Source organism: Durio zibethinus, chromosome 12, assembly GCF_047325235.1.
Source record: "Durio zibethinus cultivar Kanyao isolate XHJ-2024 chromosome 12, ASM4732523v1, whole genome shotgun sequence".
NCBI classification, from domain to species: Eukaryota; Viridiplantae; Streptophyta; class Magnoliopsida; order Malvales; family Malvaceae; genus Durio; species Durio zibethinus.
The window spans coordinates 18,905,647-18,916,399 of NC_143173.1; the positions used below are offsets into that span (position 1 = coordinate 18,905,647).

A 10,753-nucleotide genomic window follows, 5' to 3' on the forward strand; every position below is an offset into this window, starting at 1 on the left:
CCCCAACAGAAAACATTAAAGGCGTTTTTTACTAAAATCACCTTCAATAATTTCTCTAGGAAATTATTGTCAGGAATATTAAAGGCATTTTGGGCATAAAAATGCCTTCATTAATACCAAATAACAATAAATCAAATGGATTATGAAGGGCATTTTCCTACGGGTGACGCCTTCAATAATCTCAACTAAATGTTTATGAAGGCATTTTTGGATATAGCCGCCTTCAATAATCCGACCATTAAAAATTACCTCGAGAATATTAAAGGCTTTTCGAGCCAAAAACGCCTTCAACCATCCCATCCAAGTTTTGTGTATAGAATATTGAAGGCGTTTATTATAAAACCGCCTTTAACAATCCAAAAAAATTTACTGCTTGGATTATAGAAGGCGAGTTGGGCCAAAAACGTTTTTAATAATCGATCCCATATTTTTCCTAATTTTTATTAAAGGCATCTCTCAACGAAAAACAGCTTCAATATTCTATGCTAAATTTTTTTAAAGCAATTAGTAAAGGCGTTTATGCCAAGAAAATACATAGAATAATCAATAACAAATAATATGTGCCTAAACCCAAAAAAAGCCTAAAAGACGGATCGAACCAACAATCTTATGGTAATTAAACATTCGTACGATCCAAACAATTTGATAAGCTTAATATTCAATGGGGTTTTAAAGAAAATAAATTTAATAAGCCTGGGGTCTAAATATTAAAGGCGTTTCTTGTAGACAACGTCTTTTTTAAAATCATACAATTTTTTATGATATTATTATTGAATGCTTTTTTTGCCAAAAATATGCCTTAACTATTCACTGAAACTTTTAATAAAAAATATTCAAGGCGTTTTAGTCGAGAAACGTCTCTAAAATCAAGTATTGGGTGGCGTTTATAAGTAACAACGCTTTATTTGAATATTTAGTGGCGTTTGGATAATAAACGCATGAAGTTTTTTAAAAACATAGCGCTAGTGGTATTTGTAAGTGAAAAGCCACTACAAAACTGCCGCTAATACGTCATTTTGCTATAGTGATACTTACTTGTTAAGCAGAAGCAAAAGTGAAAACCTATCTTGAACTACTGGTCATTAAATAAGATCATAATATGAAAATTGTTCATATCCACAGCGTAAGTTCTTCAAATCGAATGTAAAAATTTCTCACTAAGAGTTATTCAATACCTGCCAGATTGCTCTCTCTACTTTTGTTAAAGCCTTTTTGTTCTTGATGTTGTGAAGAAAATAAATTTTCTCTAGCTCAGGTAAATGGCTGAATGTATTATGCATTAACAAAAAAAAAAGAAAAAAGTTGGGCGGCCTTCCATTTCTTTTATTGGTTTGTAAACTGCTTATGGCATTTTTTTCATAAAAATGTTGGAAAATATGTGAAAGAAGAAAAAATAAATTGAAAAAATATTATTTTGCTAAAGAATAAAACTGTAATAACAATAAAATGTATCTTTAAAAAGTTATAAACAAAAAAAGTTTGCATGTCAAGTGGAAATTGTTTAAGAAAAAGTAGTTCCTTTCAGAAAGTTCCTCATGTGATTTAGAATACATTACACTGTGAGATAAGAAATTCACATGGCAATAATTAACTATTCTGTAGTTTATCACACTATGATCAAATCAGGTATACTGTGGAATAACCTAACTTAATTCTCTCTGCAATTTAAAACTAAGTTTCTTGTTTCTTTTGTAGGTAGAATTCACAATTTGTTACAGAAGAAGTTAAAGTTAACTTGAGGAGTGGAGTAATTGGTAGAGAGAATTTGGAAGCGAAAATGGCATTTGCAGCTTCTGTGTAGTGAACTCCATCCCAGCTTATGAACTGAGATCCTTCATTGCAGACAGTGTGACCAGTCCGACCACAATTGATATTGGCATTGTAGTTGTATGGCGGCCCCCCATTGCCACAACATGCCATTAATGGACTTTGAAAGCCTGTCAATTAAAACAATTCATCAACATGAGATATCCCCTTAAGGTTATAACTAAAGTACATGAAACAGAACTGATCAGAACTGAGACCATACCATAATTAGGGGCATTGGCAATGAGATCATACTTGATGGAATACATGTCGACATAGACAATGGTGCCATTAATTAGTTGAGGTCTCAGTTGTTCACATAAAACACGCAACTGTGCATTAAATGCTTTTGCAGCATTGTTGAGAGGCTGAAGGCAGCCATGCTCATCACGTTCACTAGCATTTTGGCCATGCACAGCAAGTTTTTGAGGCAAACATCCAAGTGGCCCAGTGTTGTGTACCCAGAAATTCTTCCCTCCCCTATTATATATATTCTGTATTTAAGATTAGAAAACAGATTACAGATCTTAGCTAGACACATGAAACAAGACATTGGGTTTCATTATTTTGAAGATTGAAGGCTCACCCAAATAGCATATTTGATTTCAGTGATGAAAGAAGGGATTTTATCAATAACTTGCGAATAGGTAAGGTAATCAAACGATCCAGCTAAATCGTTCTGTCTAATGTCTATGACGATAGGCATGCTTGGACCAGCAAATGTGGAAAATGCCCTTCTAGTACTATGACGATATTTTCTTGAACACTCAATCCTCTGTTCAAATTAACGTACACACACCATTGGAGTTAGACCCAGAACTTCTAACGTACTAACAATTTTTATCAATTAATTTGTAAGCCATGTGATGTATGGATTAATTTTATTTATTAATTAAAATATTTTAAATTTATAAAATTATTAATTAAAATTTATTACTGCAAATAAATTAAAAAGATTATATTAAAATATTTATCAACAATTAAATATCAATTTACAATAAAATATTTATGTAATCAATACATTAAAAAATTACTTTGGATTCAAACGAAATTTCCTTGGAATATATTTGATTCCCACTTTTAAATATATGTGATTCCAAAATCAATAATTAGTGTAAGAGACCTATTTAAATTACAAAAATATATACAAATCTACTTAAGTTACAAAACAGTAAAAAATAATCTAGAAATTCTTGAATTGAAAAATATTTATTGACTAAGCAAAACTTACTATCATTACCTTCATGAAAAATAATATTTTGTGACTTAATATTCATATGTATAATTCATGTTATCACTTTTTTTACTGGAGAAAAAATGTGTTAATATAAAATTTAAATAAATTTTATATCTAAATTGGTTTTTCATTTAAATTTTAAAAGTTTTGGATAATTAAATAAATTTTAAAATATATTTTTTGATAAAGAGCCTAAACTAAAAAATATCTTATATATAATTATAAAGAAATTTTAGTAATTTTCTTATGTGTCAAAAACAAAAATTGTCTATGTAAGCATTCACATTAGCAAACCTTATCTGGTAACTATGTATGTTGTAATATAATATATATACTAAACTATAACTCATGCAATACATGAAATAATTTTACTTATTTAATATGAATATATTTATGATTTTTAGTTCAATCAAATGTTCCAATAAAAAATCCAATCAATGCATATTCAAAAAAAATTTTGAAGTGCCTAATTATAATATATAAAAAAATTATAAATAAAATTTTGTTATAATATTACAATTATTCACAACAAATTCTCATATCTTAAAAAAAAAAAGAGATAATTACATCACAAATAATACTATCAAATATATCATTCTCAATCATTCAACAAAGAATCATAAATTTTAGGGTGTCTAGAGAAAATTTTTGAAAGTGTCTAGGAGAAAATAAACCTTCAAATTTTTTTATTCGACATCAAACTCAATTATTTATATTTGAACACAAATTCGACCTCGAATTTATATATATATATATATAAGGAAAATAGTAATTTTTTATTAAAATAATAAAATATATATTAAAATATATATGTTCGATTAAGACTCAATTTGGATAGGCGATGAAATTGGATTTGATAAGATAATAGTGGAGGTAAAATTGATTATTATAGCAATGAGATTAAAATCAGCGATGAAATATATATTTTGATGCAAAAACAGTAGTGATGATGAAATAAATCATAATAAAAAAAACCATTAAGAATATTAAATTAAAAGTTGTATAAAAAATGTTAAATTATTTAACATTCATAAAATATATTTATTATATAAAATTATTTATTAATATTAAATAATAAATTTGATTTATTATATTAAAATTTTAAAATAATAAATTTTATTTTGAGTTTTTAAAACATCTTAAAAAATTTTAAAAGTTTTTATAATTTTTAAATTTTTTTAAAAATTTTTGTATTTTTTAAAATTTTTTGAATTTTTAAAAACTTTTAAAATTTTTAAAAAATTTTCAAAGTTATTTTTGAAAATTTCTTTTTATACTAATATGACATTGATGATATCGCCTTGATTAAATTTTTTTGACACATATCAATATTTTATTAAATATTTATATCATTTCAGTAAAATTGATTAATAACATTAATGTTAAATATTAAAATAATAAAAAATAAAAATTTAGGTATCAATTGGATAATTTTATTATTTTTAAGTATCAAATTAACAAAAAAAATGTAATTCAGACCATTTTTACGTTTAACCCAAAAATAAAAGTAACGTTCCAATGATACCCCACTTCACTTTCAGTGAAAGATGAAAGAATCTCATGCCATCATCAAAGCAAAAGAGGCACGTAGAAAACAGAAGGTTGTAGGCCATACCGTCTTATATACTTTCGACGCCAACATTATTTTCTGTCTCCATGGTGCCTTTTGATGTGTTGATTATTCATAGGCTAATGGGAAATGGAAATTGCAACTTTCAACAAAGAAAAGATTGAATCGGCAAATAAATATTATTTTTATTTTTTATTATATCATTATATTATATTAGATTATCAAATTTATCTCTTAGATCTTAGACATTGGAAGTGGAAATATTAAATACGAAAGGCTTCGATTTTTTGTGAGTTGGATAAGTAACGAAGATGGTGACATGAGCATTCACCAGAAAGTTACTTTCAAGCTTGATTCCAAACAAAAAATAGTATAAAAATAAAAGTAACTATGAATTTTTTTTTCCAACAATAATAGCTGTCAAGTGAAAAGCAGAGGGGAGGGCCCCTTTTTTTTCGTTTTTTGTTTTTATTTTGTTAGAAGAGGTTTACCTTGATCTTGCTTTATTTATTTCATTTTGTTTCGGGAATAAAGATAGAGAAAGGATGAATAACGGAGCCCAACTCATTCGATCTCAATGAATACATTTTAAAATATATTTAAAAATAAAAAATTAATTAAAATTATAATTAAAAAAATAGATTGATAGTGGTGTTAAGTGTGTTGTAGTCATGTAACTTTTTTAGATCTTTAGGTGTTGTCTAGCCTGACTAAAATCGACGTTGCTTAGGAGGTAACCCAAATTTCATTATCATTGTTGATGCTTTTGTTATTTGTTTTCTTTATTTTGTTAGAACATATTTACCTTGATCTTACTTTGTTTATTTCATTTTGTTTTAGGAATAAAGATAGAGAAATGATGAATAATGGAGCCCAGCCCATTCGACCTTAATGAATACATTTTAAAACATATTTAAAAATAAAAAATTAATTAAAATTATAATTAAAAAATAGGTTGATGCTGGTGTTAAGTGTGTTGTAGTCAAATAACCTTTTCAGATCTTTAGGTGTTGTCCAGTTTGACTAAAATAAAGATAGAGAAATGATGAATAATGGAGCCTAGCCCATTCGACCTTAATGAATACATTTTAAAATATATTTTAAAATAAAAAATTAATTAAAATTATAATTTAAAAGTAGGTTGATACTGGTGTTAAGTGTGTTGTAGTCATATAACCATTTTAGATCTTTAGGTGTTATCCAGCTTGACTAAAATCGACGCTACTTGGGAGCTAACCCAAGTTTCATTATCATTGTTGATGCTTTTGTTATTTGTTTTCTTTATTTTGTTCGAAAAGGTTTACCTTGATCTTACTTTGTTTGTTTCATTTTGTTTTAGGAATAAAGATAGAGAAATGATGAATAATGGGGTCTAGCCCATTCGACCTCAATGAAACAAAGATAGGGGAGTCTGCCTTGACCTTAAACTTTTGATTATTTTGAACTATTATGCAATTCAAGTGTAGGGGAGGGAAAACAATTTTGATTATTTTATGCTGAAATAGTTTTAGACACTTTTCAAAAGATTACCCTAAAATCTTTGTTTTCAAACAAAGTTGTTATGACTTTTATCATTATGTTGCAATCTTAGTTGACTTTTTACAAGTATTCATAAGTAACTTATATATGACATTGAGACAAGTATGAGCATAGTAAAAACATGAAATGAAATCATGGGTATACTATTTGTGGAATTGTGAATTGTCATATTTATCTTTGACATGCATGAGTCTTGGTAAAAAGTTATACGACTATAAAATTGTATATAGAATTGAGGCATAAGCATGACTCTAGAATTTGCCTATTCACCTCTAAGGTTATATCTTGGGCTATACTTGATTTAAGAATGATTTAGACCATCTTTAGACCATTTATGCCTTTTTGAAGCCCATCATGAATATATCATTTTTAGTACCTTTATTTTGAGCCTAATAAATCTTTTTTCTTATGGATTTACCCATATCCAATAAGCATAAGCCTTTTTCTTATGAATTACTTCTTTTTCTTACCTAACCCAAGTTGCCTACGCATATTAGGGACAAGATAAGATAACAAATCATATTAGGAAGGTAGGAAGGCATAAGGAAGAAAAAAAAAGAAAAAAAAAGTGAAAAAGCCCAAAAGGCTATATGAAAAAAAAAATGCCTCAAAACTTGTCAAAGTTCTCAAGTCCAAGTTAAAGTAAGCAAAGGGTTTTATGCCTAAAATTTTTTTTTCCTACCTTAACCCAAGCCTTACATTACAACCCAATAAAGACGTATTGATTTTGAGTCAAGTATGTTAGCTTACATTAGTAGAGAAAGAATGAGAAAAGTAAACATATGAAGTACGCTTTATCTATGATTCAATATGTGATGGCATGGTTTACATGCTTATTACTTAGGTTGCACGCATAAACTAGAGATAAATTGATTTCACATGTGTGAAAGTGGCAGCTACTTATGATTAAGTTTTATGTCTAATTATGTTCGCAATTATCTTGACATTATACTATAGTGCATAATTGATAACTTGTGAAATTTTGATTGTGAGCACATCTATGTGATTGTTGGCATTAATAACTTGCAGATTTTGTTTAAAGACAAGTAAAAAGATAAGTGTGGGGGTGTGATAACCTTATGATTTATAGATATTTATAAATCATTGAGAGTTAAAGTTTTAAATTTTCTTGAATTTTGCTCAATAATGATGTAAATTGGTGATGTTCAAGTTTGCATAAAGAAATTTATTACTTTGAACATTAACACCAAATCCCATGCAACCCATGCAAAGGTGGCAAGGTGAGGTCATGAATGCAAAAGTATGATCCATGCAAAGATGACACGCAAGTCCAGCCCATCAAGAATCAAAATCAAGAATCCTTGGATTTAAAAAATATTTGGCCAATTGCTAGAATGAATGCAAGAATAATTCTGGTGATTTCATAATGCAATATGAGGTCATGAATGCAAAGGTATGATCCATGCAAAGGTGACAAGCAAGTTCAGCCCATCAAAATCAAAATCAAAATCAAAATCAAGTTCAATGAATACTCTCTCTCTCTCTCTCCCCCCACAGTTGCAAACTCATTTATTCTTTCAGCGTTTATTGCACTTATTTATTTTTGGCTAAAATCAACTTTTGGGGCTGAACTTTGCACAAGTTTTACTTTTAATTAGGATCTCATGTTATATCAATAACAATTCAAAACACCAAGATTTAACTTTAATTAGGATCTCATGATATTCATTGTATAGTGTGTTGTGATTAATAATGGTTTGGTTTTTATTGTCAAATTTTTTGGCTTTTGCTGCTTCTTTTTTTATAAGATATATGTGTATGGCATCTTTGATGCTTTACTTGAGTTTTCTTGACTATCATCTATTTTATTAAATGATCTTAGCCAAGAAAAGAAAACTTTACCTGGCACTTATTTGTCCCATACATACTTTGGAAATATATTTCGTAAAAAAGGATTATCTTTTTTTTTAATACGTAATATCCAATTAAATCCTCAGATTTTACTCCAAAATGTAAATAAACACTGAATCTTTTATTGTATAAAATTAAGACTATAAACTTTTATTTAATTATAATTATACTTATTAAATCTTAAAAATAATAAATAATGTCCAATTGATAGAATTTTCAAGACAACATTTTCTCAAATATTTGTCATTCAAAGCTCAAAATAAATCTAAGTATTTTTTACAAATTAAATTATCTAACTTAAAAAATTAACAAAAAATTTATTTTATATAGTCAAGATTCTAATTATAATAAAATAAAAAATTTCATGCAATAAAATATCATAAACTTATTTCTATTTTTAAGTAAAGTTAGATGATATATTTGGGCATTATTCTTTTTTTTTTTTTTAAAGACTATCTTGAATCAAGAAATTGGGTAGAAAGCAAATTTGATAGTGAGAAAGAGAGTAGTGATACTGACAAGAAGAAATCATGCGTTGCCAAAATGGGAGCCCACTGCAGCTAAGGAACATAGAAGGTAGAAGAGACGGTTGAAAAACAGCATTACATTCGGTTTTAGCGACTGCTAACTTTGGGCATCGACGGAGCATATCCAAAGCAACATCTGATGAAAAGAAGATATTAAAAAAAAAAAAAAAACTTTTATACGCCGTCACAAAATATGGGATGTTATTCCACTGATTCAGTTTTTTGGGAATTAACATAATAATTTAACGTGATTTAATTACAATTACGAAATTTCAATTGAAATCAAATTAATTAATAAAAAATTAAATTTATCTAATTAAAATATTTAAATAAGATTTATTTATTTATTTATTAATGAGTAAGGATTTTACGATTATAATTAAACCACGTCTAAAATAACTTTCACAAAGGGAGTGTATAAGTTAAAAACTCCACAAGATATATTAAATAAGAAAGAAAGGGGTTTTATTAGTATTTGCCAAACAATTTGCTTCGAATACACAGACCGACGACCAAGGCTGCATGAGTTTGATTTTCTGGTGAGAGTAGATATGCTAGTGTAGTCTCGTTATAAAGGCAGTGAGTCATATCTTTATGGGCCCTATTACATGCGAAAATAATTGGAATAAGCCCATTGTTATCTGGAAAAGTAAGCAATTCCTTGTTCTTTCCGATCAAGCATTCGGAAATCTTGGGACCGGAGGAATCTTGTGCTTTCACGTCTTCTTCTGACATGTGGCGCAGCAATGCATTAACTATTTCCAAGTTACCTACCGTGACTGCTAAATGAATCGGCCTGCGGACAGTGGACATAAATACGTCGGTGTTCACTAAATGCGGTTTCGCCTTCAAGAGACGATTTGTAGCTTTCAAGTCATTTCTGTTACTAGACTAGATCAAGGCCAAAATGTCAGTGCGTTCAACAACCGCAGCCACTGTCACCAATTATGACATAATCAGTTTACGGACGGACTCACGTGTATATATATAGGGCGTCCATTTTCACCCTAAAGATTGAAAAATAAAACAATTCAAAAAATATCTCCGAAATTTTCTCTTGAATATTTTTTCAATCAATAAAATTAATAAATTCATCAAAAAATGAAAAATAAAACAATTGGAAAAATACTCCAAAATTTTGTCTCCAATATCTTTTTATTATTAATAATTATATATATACATATTATAAATACATATTTTTAAAAAAATCTTGAACATATTTTTAAAAAAATCTTGAATCCACCACTGATTTAGAAGAAGGAGAGTACATCTTGTTATTTAAATGTTATTTAAAATAATTACATATTTTTTATATAATCTTTAAAAATATTATGCTTTTATAGCCAAACACGGTCCCTTTTTTTTTTTGCTTTTGAAAATAAATAATTAACAACAAAAGCCTCAAGTAAAAAGTAAATTGCATTCCTTATCCTCAAAATTCGAATTGAATATTTTTTAATCCTTAGAGTTTTAAAGTTACTTATTAATCATTACTAAAATGGTTCACCTGGGGATTTTCTTTTAATTTTTATAAAATAATTTTAAAATTTTATCTTTTTAAATTCTTGGACTTTTGAGATTAAAAATAAATAAAAATCTTATATCTAAAAGTTTTTTATATGGTTATTTTAGTTGTTATTGTTGTTAATTTTTTTTCTTTTGAAATTTATTAAAAATTCTCAAATTTAGTGTCTTTAGTTTTTTAATTTACTTTTTCATTTTCATGAGACTTTTTTTTAAAAAAAAAAATATTTAAATTCTATATTGGTAATTTTTTAATGAAATTTTTTTTTAATTTTTCGTTTAGGTTTTTTAGTTGATTTTTATGTAGGTTATTTTTTCAAATAATTAATGCTTTAATTAAATTTTTTTATATCTTAATATGTGACTGAGATTTAATATGTTGGCTAATCTTAGAATTTTTAAGATTGACTTCTTCATTGATGAGTTGAATATTTTTTTTTAGGATTTTTGTATGAGAAATTATCAAATATATTGTTAGTATAGTTTTTTAAGTCCACAAGCAAATTTAAAGGGGTAACACATATCCTTTAGGTGTTTCTTAAAATTTAAAAAAAAAAAAAACTAACTAAAAGAAGAAGTGAGACATGTAAATAAGGTATTTCCTTCCTCCTATTTTAATGTCTTTCTTTTTTTTTTTACTCGTATTAAAATAGAAGTTTTGATTTTTGTGTATTTAAT

At 27.2% G+C, this 10,753-nt stretch overlaps 1 pseudogene; it reads right to left on the reverse strand.

The window, feature by feature from the left end:
• Positions 1–1,702: 1,702 nt before the first annotated feature.
• Positions 1,703–9,364, reverse strand: LOC111297289 (GDSL esterase/lipase At1g09390-like; annotated as a pseudogene).
• Positions 9,365–10,753: the final 1,389 nt, after the last annotated feature.